Genomic DNA, 15,037 nt, shown 5'->3' with positions numbered 1-15,037 from the left:
TGTTCTCTTTACCAGGTGCCGAGAGATGCTGAACTGATAAGAAAAGCCTTTTATCAAACTTTTAGAAACAGGGCACATGTTAAGAGCTCGAAATTCTTTAATTCCCATCTGCATTAATTCATACATTTTGAACGTTTTTGTGATAATTGTGATTTGAACTTAGTGCGATAAAATATTGAGTGGCACAGTTTTCGTTTTCTCTACAGTCTGCTTCCTTTCTTTGCAATGCTTATTACAGGCGGTCCACATCTCCTCCGCCCCCCCCCCTCCCTTGGCAGCTAAAACCAAAAAGGGTCATTCTTCAATAGGTCGCCTGATAACATTGTGGCAACTTCAAGAAGTGTGCTCCATTAAAGCAGCGCAAGCCGCAGTGTTGACTGGCCCCCACCTGAAAAGGTGGGGGAGGGGAGAAACCAGTCCAGTGGATCAAGCAAGGAAAATTGAAACTTAGCCTGGCACTTTGTAATTGAGTAAAAGTCCCCTTAACCGGGGAGTAAGCACAGGGCATATTAACTTCTCTTCCTGTCGCCTCCTCGTTACTGAATATACACGACATGCAGAGTTTGTTGATTGATTCAGTTACAAAGTTTAGATTCCTGAAGTGAGGCAGAAGACAGCCGTGTGGACAGAGAACAATAAGGGCTAATTAAAGGCCTTCCGAAAAAGTACATCTGAATTCAGGGAGCATGAAATAATAGTGGAAGAAGGGATGTTTTTTTTTAAACTCTGCATCATGCATATGCAAGCATATCCTGAGTAAGAAGGTCTGGCTGTGCGTCAGATGAGCAGTACAAAAGATCGAGGCTTACAGAAACAGCTGTATTTCAATGCTAGTTGAACAATCGCAGGAGCCGCGGCACAGCCATGTTTTGGCTGGATCTGAAGTATTCCTTCCAAAAACAAAGTTTATTGTGTGGGATATAGTCTACAGCTGTTGAAAGGTAGGAAGAGTTACTCTATTCTGTGGGTTGTTTTCTGTTATGCTGGGACGTTAGCGTGAATGAAAACGGAGGGTTCCGAAGGTTGGTGCAGCCAGAGAGAATCCTGTCAGCTCATCTCTGCGGCCGGGAACTTTGATGGGACTGTTAACAAATGTCATGAAATGATTCATTTATTTTCAATTCGTTCTTCGTTCAGCTTCGTGGATCCTGTTGCTCTTATTGTGGAGCTAGGTTAGAGTTACTGACTTTCTCATGTAGTACTATTCCTGTAATCTGCTTTTTTTGATATATGGTTTTCTAATTACTACTTGATAGTTCGTTTTTTTCAGGTTACATTCTAATGCATATATAGTACAATTGGCAGTAAAATTTATTTTAAGATACTATTTATTTATCAGGATTAAAACAAACTTTTACATTTATGTAATTAGTAAAAGCCGAACGATTATCAGCAATGAAGTTATACGTTATTGAGAGAAATACTTCTTAGTGTTAGTTTGAAGCTGAGCAATCTGAGCTCATGATACAGTAACGTGCCTGATACAGTAACACAACTAATGACGGGATCGGGGCAAACTGCCTGAAATAGATTTTGTTTGTTCAGTTGCTGAGATTTCTTGAAAATTTACTCCAGGCCTCCAGATTGCTCTCTAATGTTGCTAATTTCAGCCTGTGGAACAATTTAGTCAATCTGGGATTTACCAATTATTGAGTTAAATAAAATATTCAACTGCCAGAAGTCTAGAATAAAAGGTAAATTTGCCTCAAACAGAAATAATTCTAATAAAAATAGCCCATTTTAAACATATTATGGTGCTGAATTATTAAAAGGAAAAATGACACCAGTGCAAGGATTTGTTAGTTCAAGAGATGATAAATTTAGTCAAAGAAATGGGTTTTTGGGAAGTTCGTTGAGGGAGTGGGATAAGATGACCACAGCCTACAAGTCATGACCAGTAGCAGTGAGCAAAGTGATAATGGATGAATACAAGGCCAGCAATGAGGAGATGCAGAGGTATCGAGAACTTTTCACAGGAAATCATTTTAACACTTTCCTCTTTGAGCTTTGTCTACCAGACTTCAGTGAGCAGAGAGTTTGGTTAGTAATCCACTGAACTGGCATGTGAAACCCATCATTCAGATGTACAGGAATTCATAAGGCCTGTGTGTCAGCCATTCATGAAAAATTTGGATGTGCACAAGACAGGAAGGAAATTAAAATTATGTCACAAGCCTATCAAGTGGAGTTTGAGCCCATAACATTTTTAACCATGTGTGAATTCAGGAGAATCGTCCCAGCTTTCCTTATTACTTTTGCTGTCATTGCCTTGTGATGGGCACATCAGAAAACATGTACAAAGTTGTAGTAGCACACCACACAAATACACATCCTGCTTAGGTTAGGGCAAAGTTCCATTCCTGAGAACTGTTTGTAACCCAGACAGTTCTCAAGATGGAAATGCGGACCAGCGATATATTTAAACTAAAACAGGCCTGCATAACCAAGGCATTTAACTCAACCACTTAAATTTACCTGCCAGATGTAATGATATTGCTGCCTGCTGAATTGTCACATGGCAGATGATCTTTGCATCATCAAAGGGGACGGGAGAGGTTCTGGAGGATTGGAGGGTTGCAGATGTTGTTCCCTTATTCAAGAAAGGGAGCAGAGATAGCCCAGGAAATTATAAACCAGTGAGTCTTATTCAGTGGGTGGCAAATTGAGGGAGAAGATCCTGAGAGGCAGGATTTATGAACATTTGGAGAGGCATAATATGATTAGGAATAGTCATCATGACTTTGTCAAATGCAGATCGTGCCTTATGATCCCGATTGAATTTTTTGAGGATGTGACTAAACACATTGATGAAGGTGAAGCAGTAAATGTAATGTATATGGATTTCAACAAGGCATTTGATATGGTACCACATGCAAGGCTTATTGAGAGAGTAAGGAGGCATGGGATCTAAGGGGACTTTGCTTTGTGGATCCAAAATTGGCTTGCCCACAGAAGGCAAAGAGTGGTTGTAGACAAGTCACAATCTTCATGGAGGTCAGTGACCAGTGGTGTGCCTCAGGGATCTGTTCTGGGACTTACACTTCGCAATTTTTATAAGTGACCTGGATGAGGAAGTGGAGGGATGGGTTAGTAAATTTGCTGATGACTCAAAGGTTGGAGGTGTTGTGAATAATGTGGAGGGTTGTCAGAGGTTACAGCGGGACATCGATAGGGTGCAAAACTGGGCTGAGAAGTGGCAGATGGAGTTCAACCCAGATAAGTGTGAGGTGGTTCATTTTGGTAGGTCAAATATGATGGCAGAATATAGTATTAATGGTAAGACTCTTGGCAGTGTGGAGGATCAGAGGGATCTTGGAGTCCGAGTCCATAGGACACTCAAAGCTACTGCGCAGGTTGACTGTGTGGTTGAGAAGATATACAGTGTGTTGTCCTTCATCAACCGTGGGATTGAGTTCAAGAGTCGCAAAGTATTTTACAACTATATAGGATCCTGGTCAGACCCCACTTGGTGTACTGTGCTCAGTTTTTGTCACCTCACTACAAGAAAGGGTTCAGAGGAGATTTACAAGGATGCTGTCTGGATTGGGGAGCATGCCGTATGAGAATAGAAACCATAGAAAAACTACAGCACAGAAACAGGCCTTTTGGCCCTTCTTGGCTGTGCCGAACCATTTTCTGCCTCGTCCCACTGACCTGCACACGGACCATATCCCTCCATACACCTCCCATCCATGTATCTGTCCAATTTATTCTTAAATGTTAAAAAAGAACCCGCATTTACCACCTCATTTGGCAGCTCATTCCACACTCCCACCACTCTCTGTGTGAAGAAGCCCCCCATAATGTTCCCTTTAAACTTTTCCCCCCTCACCCTTAACCCATGTCCTCTGGTTTTTTTCTCCCCTTGCCTCAGTGGAAAAAGCTTGCTTGCATTCACTCTATCTATACCCATCATAATTTTATATCTCCCCTCATTCTTCTACGCTCCAGGGAATAAAGTCCCAACCTATTCAACCTTCCTCTGTAACTGAGTTTCTCAAGTCCCGGCAACATCCTTGTAAACCTTCTCTGCACTCTTTCAACCTAATTAATATCCTTCCTGTAATTTAGTGACCAAAACTGAACACAATACTCCAGATTCGGCCTCACCAATGCCTTCTACAACCTTATCATAACATTCCAGCTCTTATACTCAATACTTTGATTAATAAAGGCCAATGTTTAAGGCCAAAATAGGTTGAATGAACTTGGCCTTTTCTCCTTGGAGCGACAGAGGATGAGAGGTGACCTGATAGAGGTGTATGAGATGATGAGAGGCATTGACTGTGTGGATAGTTAGAGGCTTTTCCCCAGGGTTGAAATGGCAGACACGAGAAGGCACAGTTTTAAGGTGCTTGGAAGTAGGTACAAAGAAGATGCCAGGGGTAAGATTTTATGGCTAGAGTGGTGAGTGCGTGGAATGGGCTGCTGGCAACAGTGGTGAAGGTGGATACAATAGGGTCTTTTAAGAGACTCCTGGATAGGTACATGGAACTTCAAAAAATAGAGGGCCGAGGTAATTTGTGAAGAAAGTACATGGGCTGAAGGGCCTGTATTGTGCTGTAGGTTTTCTATGTTCTATGTCTGTGGCCATGCAGCAGTTGGCAAAACCATCCCACTGGTCTCCTGAACCTCGTACATCTGTACAGCTTTCCATAAGTCAGCATGTTTCTAACTTGGGGCTGAGGCTTTGTAAGGTACTCATGAGTCTGCACTTGGAGTATTGTGAGCAGTTGTGAACTCCATATCTAAGAAAAGATGTGCTGATATTGCAAGGGGTCTAGAGGAGGTTCCCAAGAATGATCCTGGCAATAAATGGCTTAATGTATGAGTGCGTTTGATCACTCTAGGCTTGTGCTTGCTGGTATTTGGAAGAATGAGGGGGAATCTCATTGAAACCTGTTGAATATTGAAAGGCTGAGATAGAGTGGACGTGGAGAAGGCATAGCTTTAAACTAAAAGAATTTCTCTTTAGAACAGAGATGGGGAGGAATTTCTTTACTAGATGGTGGTGAATCTCTGGAATTCATTGCCACAGATGGCTGTGGAGGCCAAGACATTGGGTATATTTAAAATAGAGTTTGATAGGTTCTTGATTAGTAAGGGTGTCAAAGGTTACAGGGAGAAGGAAGAAGGATAATGTTGAGAGGGATCATAAATCAGCCATGATGGATTGGTGGAGCTATCTCAATGAGCCAATTGCCCTAATTCTGCTCCTATGTCTTATGGTCTCATGTACTGTGGAAATTCAAATCCATTGTTATAAGTCACTTTTGATAATGCCTTAAAAGATGACTGAAACAGCTTAAGCAGATTATATATATGTATATTCTGACTATTCAAGATAAATTATAGATTGCTGTCATATGACCTTTAATTCTTTTTAAAGCCAACACCCAGCATTCCCCATCTTTGTAGAGCAATTTGGAACATCTTAACAGAAGTGTGTCACGTCACCAGCATGAACTCAGCCTCAAAGCTTCCATTCCAGTGCAATTGTAATCCAACTGGCCTGCAATGGGCACACATCAGGGCTCATTGAGAGTATTGGCCAAAGGGAAGAGGAAGTCCCAGCATTCCTTACTGTGATTTTTCCCAACTTCTCATTTTAATTGAGAAGCTTCTAACAATAATCATGGTAGTTCTGTGGGGGAAAATGTAACGACCTTTTGTGAGGGAAAAATGACTACCTACTGTCACTGTCTGTACTTTGCGCTTTAAAACATTCCTGCATTACCAGTTCTATTTTGCATTGGAATGTGATTGCAATAATTGTATAAATTTTCAAACTTGATCAAGTGAGGTAATTACAACTGGGAATTCATTCAGCCACCACGATTGTAAAGAGACGATGAGTGCCTGGAATGTGTTGCTAGGTATAGTAGTGGAGGTAAGTACAACGGAGATGTTTAAAAGCTCTCCTTAGACAGGCACATTGAAATGCAGAACATGGAGACATATGGACATTGTATAGACTGAAGAGATTAGTTCATTAGGCATTCAACTCTAGTTTTGTTTACAATGCTGTGGGCCGAAGGACCTGTTTCTGTGCCAGGTTGTTGTGTGTATAATGTTTTAAAAGTCTCCAAATCTGCCTTGCCAGAGAGATGAAAAAAGATCTTCTCTTTGCTCATCTCATTCATTTCAACTAATTGCTCTGGCAACCTGCTATTCCACTCCAAGGTAGTATCAGGACCACAGCGACATTCTCAGCATTCCTGCACCGTGGCTGGAGGGAGCTAGTAAGATTTTCTTTCAGTAGTGCCATTGAGTAAATGGTGGATCTTGAGATTAGGAACACTGGCAGAGGGATGGCAGAAAGATGCTGGTGAGCTTCCCTTGTTAATGAAGACAGAGCAGTCACTGAAAGGAAGGGCTCTCCGTGGCAGAGTACATACGTGCTGTGTAAAGGGTAGGTACATTTCTTTCGTACTCATGACTGCTGGCCCTCTTCCAGACAAAGATGTGCCACTCAATTACTGATGACTGTATCAGTAAATGAGCCGCCAGTTACAACATTAAGGAAATGCTAAAGGGTTGAAAGGTAGAAGACCATTAATGGTAATTCCCTAAAAGGCAAATCGCAGGTATAAGGCAGCTTTGGCAGCAATAGCACAGTCTGCCTCAAATTCTCCCAGCTGTCTGTAATTTCTATATTTGCATCTTCTACAGATGTTGTCGGATGTGTAGCTATCCTTTTTTTAAAAAAAAGCAGTAGTGTTGGATGCAGAGATGATAAGTGTGTAACAAAGTGAAAACATTAAATGCAATCTTTGCCCATGCTCAGCACTTACTCCAGGTGAAAAGTGAGGGAGGGAATGCTCTCCTCATGCACTGTGCACAGGCCTGCAACTGCTTCTAGCCCAGGGCAAGTTGTACACCCAGTCTAACCAAGGCCTGCAAAACTTCAGTAATCCTGCGGAGTGATTGTGAGTTAAAGTCAACACCCTTTCTCTTAGACTAAGTAAACTGGAAAGGAGAGCCGGGAAAATGCGTCCCTAAATTTTTTTGTGAGTTCAGATAACCCCATTCCATTTCTGAATTGTTTGACAGTCTTCTTAGGCCGCCCCTTTTGAGGTGGCTGAAGTGGAGCCCAGAGACTTGTCTACAGGTGAGATAAGAGGAGCTTTTGATGAGATTTTGAGTTGGTAGTTTGGGTGGTGGTGTATTATTTGCTGTGGGGTTTGTGTGATTTGGCTCAGTTTTCTCAACATTAACTCAACTGCCACTTCTCCAATTTTGAACAGTCATGAACCAGGGATGCCTTAGAGTAAGTAGTAAAGGATCTTACGTTTTTTCAAGGAGAGTTTGAGAACTTCCTTGAAAATTTTCTTTTGTCCATCTGTAACCTCTTGCCCTGAAAGAGCATGGTAAAGAGTCCTAAATCTGAAACTCTTCCACCATCCAAAGTAATAATGTTAATATTGCTGTATGACTGTATAATTACTGAATTAGAGACTGGAATCCTATCTGTTGCATTTTTTTTCACTGTGAAAGAGTTAACCTTCGCTACTTATTAGCATTTGGGCCACTGGAATAAACTGCAAGATAAAATTTATATCTGTACAAACTGAGATCTGCAATATTATTTTGAAGGTTTCGTGTTAAAATAACCTCAAAATTCTTTGTGATGTCAGGGCGGAAACAGGTTTTGCTTCGGGCTGCTCATCTAATGATCACTGCTGATAGAAATAATGTATTTACATTCAGCCAGAGGTAATTCTGTTACTAAACTTGCAATTCCAGCCCTTTCTTGCTTTGGGTAAACATGCATGACATTCATTTAACTTGTGCCAACCAAAACAACTTTTAATGATCTACCTGACTGAACAGAAGCAGCTGGGAACTAATCAACTGTCAATTTATAAAAACAGCTTTTTTCCCTTCAAAGCTTCTTTCCCTGACTTTGCCTCTTCCTCGTCATGTGATGTTAGAACAGAAGATATTTTGGTTTTCTTCGCTAAAGGTGTTGAATTTGTAATGTCATACATGCTTCCCTGTAAGTGCAGTGTAAAGAAAGGGATTTAAGAGATTAGAAGCTGCTTGACAGTTGTATTGAGAGAGCAGAAGGCATATTTCATGAATGGAATAAATGTAGAGAGAACAAGTCAGAGAAAAGGCAGATGCAGACTTTGGGGAATTCAGAGAGCCTTCTTCTCATTAATACCATTGGGGGTAGGTATTGGAGCCTGAAGACACACATTCAAGTTCAGGTTTAATTATCATTCAACCATATGTGAATACCCATGAATACAACCAAATGAAACAGCATTATTCTGGGCCCAAGGTGCAAAACACAATACCAATAGTCATACATGGCACAAAGCACATATAAGATAGAAGTAGACATATAGTCACACAATAAAAAAAGTATATAGCCCAAATCCCTGAGGGACATATCCTGTAAATTGATGACGCATGAGTGTTAGTGAGAAGAACAAGCAGTTCTCAGCAGTCCGCAGATGAAAGTCAGCACGCACGCACAATGTTTTAATAACAACTTCTTCCTCTCCCCAGCAGATTTCTGAAATGCCAGTGAAGCCATGAACACTAACTCACTATTTTTCCTCTTTTCGCACTGTTTATTTATATTGTAATTCATAATATATTTTATATATTGCACTTCACTACTGCCATAAAACATATTTCAAGACCTACATTGGTGATAACAAACGTGATTCTGCTTCTGATTCTGGAGGAAGGGATTAGGGACCACTGGGTTTGAAACAAACCAGTAATGATAGAGCTCAGTAAAATGGAAGTTGAGCAAAAGGCATGTTTATATGTTGTCTAACTTATCATCACACCACATCTGGCGATGTGTCCCTTCTCAATTGTACAGTAGGCATGCAGGATCAAAGTTACGGCTATACTGATTCGGGAAGGAGGGTGGGGGGAGGATGCAAAAGATAAAATGTGATGTGAGTAGGACATTTTGGCCCCATTGTGCCTACTCTGCTATTTAATATGCTGTGGGTAATCTTCAACTTCAGTGCCACAATGATGGACCAACCCTTGATTCATTTAATATTTTAAAACCTATCAAATTTGGCTTGAATTTACTCAGCAATTGGGCCTCTTGGGTGTGAATTTCCATTACCTTCTAGGTGAAGATGTTGCTTTTTATCTCTGCCCCCTGAATGGACAGCCAACTCCAGGGAACATTAAGCACATGTCTGTCTTCAAAAGAATTCAATGTTCAAAGTAAATTTAAAGTACATATATGTCACCATTTGCTACTCTGAGTTTCATTTTCTTGCAGGCATACTCAATAAATCCATAATATTGAGTATAATTGAGTTCTGCCATTCTGTTCTTTCTTGGTTTCATGACTATCTGGAGAAGAAGAATTACAGAGTTTTATACTTTGATACTAAATTAACCTTTGAACCCTAATAGAATAATAACCATAATAGAATCAATGAAAGACCACACCAACTAGGTATTCAAAAGACACAATCTGAAGAAATACAAAAAGAAATAATAAATAAATAAATAAATAAATAAATAAATAAACAGCAAATGTCCAGTTATTCCCCTACCTAGACTCAAGTGAGTACATGTCCAATCTGTTGAATCTCTCTTCATGCATCACACACCAGGAATAAATCTGATGAAGTTTTGTGTCACTTACAGAACTGCAGTTGAAAAAGCAGAATTAAACTTTTACTGGAGATAGACATGTGGAAAGTAGAGATGGTGGGTTGGGTATTAGTTGATGAAATCAACAGCCGCAGACTTTCATGATGATAGGTGGCCAAAACCTGAGCAGCTGAGAGCTTGGTGAATTCCAGGGTTGGGTGGTGGTGGGTGGTGAATTGTGAATAAGAAATGGCATTAAGCAAGGAAAGAGGAAGTGGTGGGTGAAGGAAGGAAGTGGTTGGAGAAGAATTGCCATTGTATCAGATCATTTTATGATTAATCTCACGATTAGCACTGAAAATTTCTGAGCCTTATTTTCAAATCCTTTTATGGTCTCACCACCTCCACATGTACCCTAACCTCACCTCCGACACAGTCAACCCCCCCCCCCAACTCATCTGCTTTCTTAACCACGAGGATCTTAATTACATTATCATTTGCGCCACCAGCTCTAGAAATGGGAAGCTCTGGAATTATTTCCCTCCCCCCCCTCCCTCTTTCCTCATTAAAGGTATTCTTAAACCCATTCCTCTCATCAGGCAAAGATAAACACAGAAAATTATGGAAGTACCAAGAGTATTGGGCCAATTCCGATGAACGGTGCTGTCTGATCGACTTGATAGTCCAGTATTTTCTACTATCGTATAACATTTTGCTTCTGGATTTCTGCTCAGCCTAACAGCATGACAGGCAGTAATGCTTCACTCCCTGCTGAACTCGATGTCCTTTATGCACGCTTTGAAAGGGAGAATAATTCTGCACCCATGTGAATCCCCACTGCTTCCAGTGACCTGTGATTTCTGCCAATGTCCGAAGAGCCTTCAAGAAGGTGAACCCTCTCAAGGCATCAGGTCCTGACAGTGTACTGAAAGCTTGTGTCGACCTATGGAACGTTCAAGAATATTTTTAACCTCTCAATGCTCCGGTCTGAGGTTTACTGCTGCTTCAAGAGGGCAGCAATCATTCCAGTGCCCAAGAAGAGCAGAGTGAGCTGCCTCAGTGACTATCACCCAGTAGTACTTACATCTGCTGGAATTAACTCCTGTCTGAGGAAGGACCCTGGACCCACTGCAGTTTGACTAGCACTGCAACAGCTTATATAAACTCACTGGCTCACTGCTCTGCTTTGGACAACTGCAGGGCATAAGTCAGGCTACTGTTTATTGATTATGGCTCAGCAATCAAGACCATCAGTCCCTCAGTAATCAGGCTTCAAAACCTGGATGTCAGTGCCTCCCTCTAAAACTGGATCCTCAGCTTCTAGTCAGGGAAGACTATAGTCAGTGCAGGGAAGTAAAAACATCTTCGCCTCATTGATTATCAACCCAGGCACATCTCAAGGATGAGTGCTTAGCACACTGCTCCACGCTCACTCATGATTGTGTGGCTAAGCGCAGCTCAAAAGCCATTCATAAATTCACTGATGACACTGCTGTTTATAGAAAATCAGATGATGAGGAGGAGGTTTACAGGAATGAGATAGATCAGCTGGACTGTTGGAGTTGCAACAGCAGCCTTGTACTTAACATCAGCAAGACCAAGGAACTGATTGTGGACGTCAAGAAGGGGAAGTCAAGAGATCACACTCCAATCCTGGAGGCTCAGTGGTGGAAAGGGTAATCAGTTTCAAGTTCCTGGGTGTCAACATGCCAGAGGATGACGCGAGCCAACACGTTGATGCAGCCACAAAGAGGGCACGCCAGCAGCTGAGCTTGAAGAAATTTGAGATGCCACCAAAGACTCTCGCAAGTTTCTATAGATGTAAGGTGGAAAGCATTATGACTGGTTGCATCATAGCCTATTATGTGATGGCTCTAATGCAAAGAGTCCTTGGTGACATACCAAGTCTCCCCAAACTCCGAATGAAATACAGCCGCTGTTGTGCCTTCCTTGTACTTGCATCAATATGTTGGGCCCAGGAAAGATCTTCGGAGATATTGGCACCCAGGAACTTAAAACTGCTCACCCCTTCCACCGTGGTCTCTCGATGAGGACTGGTGCGCGTTCCTTCGGCATGACCTTCTGGAAGTTCACAATCAATTCCTTGGTCTTACTGACATTGAGTACAAGGCTGTCATTGCAACACCACTCAACCAGCTGATCTATCTTGCTGCTGAACGCCCTCTCGCCACCATCTAAAATTTTGCCAGCAATAATTGTGTCATCAGCAAATTTATAGCTGGCTTTTGAGCTGTGCCTAGCCACACAGTCATAGGTGTAGAGGGAGTAGAGCAGTGGACTAATCACATATCTTTGAGGTGCGCCAGTGTTGACTGTCAGTGAGAAGGAAATGTTATTTTCGATCAAGGATCTAGTTGTAGAGGGGGGTACAGAGGCCCTGATTTTAGAGCTTCTTGATTAATACTGAGAGTATGATGTTGTCGAATGCTGAGCTGTATGCAATAACCAGCAGCCTGACATACTGTAGGTATTGCTATTGTCCAGGTAATCCAAGATTGAGTAGGGAGCCAGTGAGAGTGCATTAGGGTTGCAAATCTGCTGTAGACCTATTGCAGTGATGGACAAATTGCAGTGGGTCCAAGTCCTTACTTAGCAGGAGTTGCTTCTGACCATGACCAACCTCTGAAAGAACTTCATCACAATTAATGTGAGTTGTTGAGATTTCTCCTTGGGCAGACTGGTAAAAGCTTAATTTAAACCCTTCAAGATCTCAACCCAGCAATTCTGGTCTTTTGCGTTTCCCTGATTTTGAAGTTGATTTTAATTTTAATCTGGGAGCTATGCCTCCGGATTTTGAAGTCTACAGCCTGAAAGTCCCCTGTTAAACCTTTCCACTCTCAATCTCTCTTCTCTCTTCAAAGACATGCATGTAAACCAATCTCCTTGACCAAGCTTGGTTTTGGTCTTGTGTGGCTTGGTACCACTTTCTTTGTACTTTTATAGTACTTTAGGAGTGTAATTTGTTCTGATGAAGAGAAATTCTCAGTTCCTATGGTCTCTTTTCAGCTACAGTGAAATAAGTTGATTCCGAATATGAGAGAATGTAGCTGAATTTATGTTTATCAAAGACTAACTGAAAGGTGACAGGTTTGTGCAGTAATTGGTGCTGCTGCCTTGCAATTTCAGCTGACCTCCGATGAAATCTGTGCAGTTTCTATACCTGCTCGCCATGACTGTATGGATTTCCTCTGGATGCTTCAGTTTCCCCCCACATTCCAGCGGGTTACTTGACAACTGTAAATCACCCCTTAATGTGGGTAAGGACCAAAATAGATCCAAAGGCAATTGATTGGCTCATGTAAAATAATAAATTGCAGAGACAGCAGAAAATGAGAGGGAGAATGAATTAATGAATTTTGTATGTTCTCCCTGTGAACACATGGGTTTCCTCCGGGTGCTTCAGGTTTCTCCCACAGTCTGAACACGTACTGATTGGTCGTTGTAAATTGTCCAGTGACTCGGCTTGGATTAAATCAGGGTTTGCTGGCCGGCACGGCTCGAAAGGCCGGAAGGGCCCATTCTGCATTGTATCTCAATAAATTAAAAAAAATAAACTAAATGGCCTCACACATCAAAGTTGCTGGTGAACGCAGCAGGCCAGGCAGCATCTCTAGGAAGAGGTACAGTGGACGTTTCAGACCGAGACCCTTCATCAGGACTAACTGAAAGAAGAGTTAGTAAGAGATTTGAAAGCGGGAGGGGGAAGGATGGAGCCAAGAGCTGGACAGTTGATTGGCAAAAGGGATATGAGAGGATCATGGGACAGGAGGCCTTGGGAGAAAGAAAGGGGGGGGGGAAGCCCAGAGGATGGGCAAGGGGTATAGTGAGAGGGACAGAGGGAGAAAAAGGAGAGAGAGAGAAAAAGAATGTGTATATAAATAAATAAATAATGGATGGGGTACAAGGGGGAGATGGGGCATTAGCGGAAGTTTGAGAAGTTAATGTTCATGCCATCAGGTTGGAGGCTACCCAGATGGAATATAAGGTGTTGTTCCTCCAACCTGAGTGTGGCTTCATCTTTACAGTAGAGGAGGCCGTGGACAGACATATCAGAATGGGAATGGGACGTGGAATTAAAATGTGTGGCCACTGGGAGATCCTGCTTTCTCTGGCGGACAGAGCATAGGTGTTCAGCGAAACGATCTCCCAGTCTGCATCGGATCTCGCGAATATATAGAAGGCCGCATCAGGAGCACTAGAAGGCCTCATAGGCACATGGCCTTTTATGTATTGTTCTAACATATACTGTATATTTAAAACATCCTGGTCTAAGCTTCATTATTTCAATACAGAAGGAAAACCATTTCAGGTCAAGTCAGATTTTGATTTTGAACAATTCAAAACTAGGATATCTTGGGGTCAAATATAAGTTCATTCACCAGCAGGTATGAGATGACAACAGCCCAAAATTCACTCAGGATATTTGCTTTTTCCAGGGGTTCATAAAAGGGCTGCTCCTGGGCGTTTCAAAGCCAGGTACTTTTTTTCTAGCCTGTGTGGGGAGACCGGCCACTTGCACAAAATGTCAAAGGGCTGCTCATTCTCAAAAACTACGCTTGGCGTAAGTCATTAGCTTAAGCAGAGGGCAGTTAGAATTGAATAGAAAACATTCACTACTCTGATGTTAGAAGAAAACCTGCAAGATAATGCAAATGCATTTCTCAAAGGGTTCCCATATTGATGTTTTACTGCTGCTGGGGTTCCTGTGTGCCAGGGATAAAACCAGCTTAGATTTTCTAACACTGGGGCTATGTCATAAATTACAGAAAGTGAAAGGCACTTTCTATAAAAAGAACCAAAATTATAGATGATGGATCGTACACAGGACATTTGCAGCCACTCTCATGTTAATTGCTTTGGTTATTGAAAGAGGCACTTGCTGCAGGCAGGTAGACCAACTGCTTATTATGGGGTTGTTACCATGGTTCCCTTCTGGCATAAAATGAATCTGTTTTCTTGGCTTGCTTCTGTCATGGTAAGCAGTTATATTACTGTGAGATGGGATGAATGGGTAATGGTTGATTGTTGTGTTAGTATCAGTGATATTTAGTATAATCAGAACACTAAAGACAATAAGAATTTATGTGTCATTTGCAACCTGGGGTTCATGGACCCCTCGGATAATAGTGGGGGTCCATGGCATAAAACAGTTTGGGAACACCTGATTTAGATCAGTATAGTTCACTTTAATAGCTGATATCCTCACTACTTTCTACTTGTTCTTGAACAAAAATATCAATGCTAATCATAAAAACGTTGTGAAGCTATTGGTTCTTCTGTTGATTCTGCACAATTCCTAACTATCCTTTACCTCTACCAACTGAGCACAATGACTACAGAGGAGTCTACAAGGTACACTACACCACAATGTTTAAGTTATTCCCACAGCAGTTTCAAACTGCAGCCCCTACCACAAAAAAATGACAAAGACGTC

General features: G+C 41.8%; 1 protein-coding gene across 12 annotated transcripts in view; it reads left to right on the top strand.

The window, feature by feature from the left end:
- Positions 1–328: 328 nt before the first annotated feature.
- The window catches only part of sulf1 (sulfatase 1), a 334,301-nt gene continuing 319,592 nt past the window's right edge, over positions 329–15,037 (top strand). For 10 of the 12 annotated variants that reach the window (XM_072254097.1, XM_072254088.1, XM_072254079.1 and 7 more), the window contains exon 1: positions 329–941. The gene's annotated coding sequence lies outside the window, so the exon portion shown is untranslated. Of the gene's footprint in view, positions 942–1,152; positions 1,173–15,037 lie in introns of those variants that run through there. The other 2 variants (XM_072254128.1, XM_072254041.1) reach the window with 2 other exon arrangements.

This window comes from Mobula birostris, chromosome 1, assembly GCF_030028105.1.
Source record: "Mobula birostris isolate sMobBir1 chromosome 1, sMobBir1.hap1, whole genome shotgun sequence".
In the NCBI taxonomy this organism is placed as follows: Eukaryota; Metazoa; Chordata; class Chondrichthyes; order Myliobatiformes; family Myliobatidae; genus Mobula; species Mobula birostris.
The sequence above is the reverse complement of the archived record's forward strand: the minus strand, read 5'-3'. Positions and strand labels throughout refer to the sequence as shown.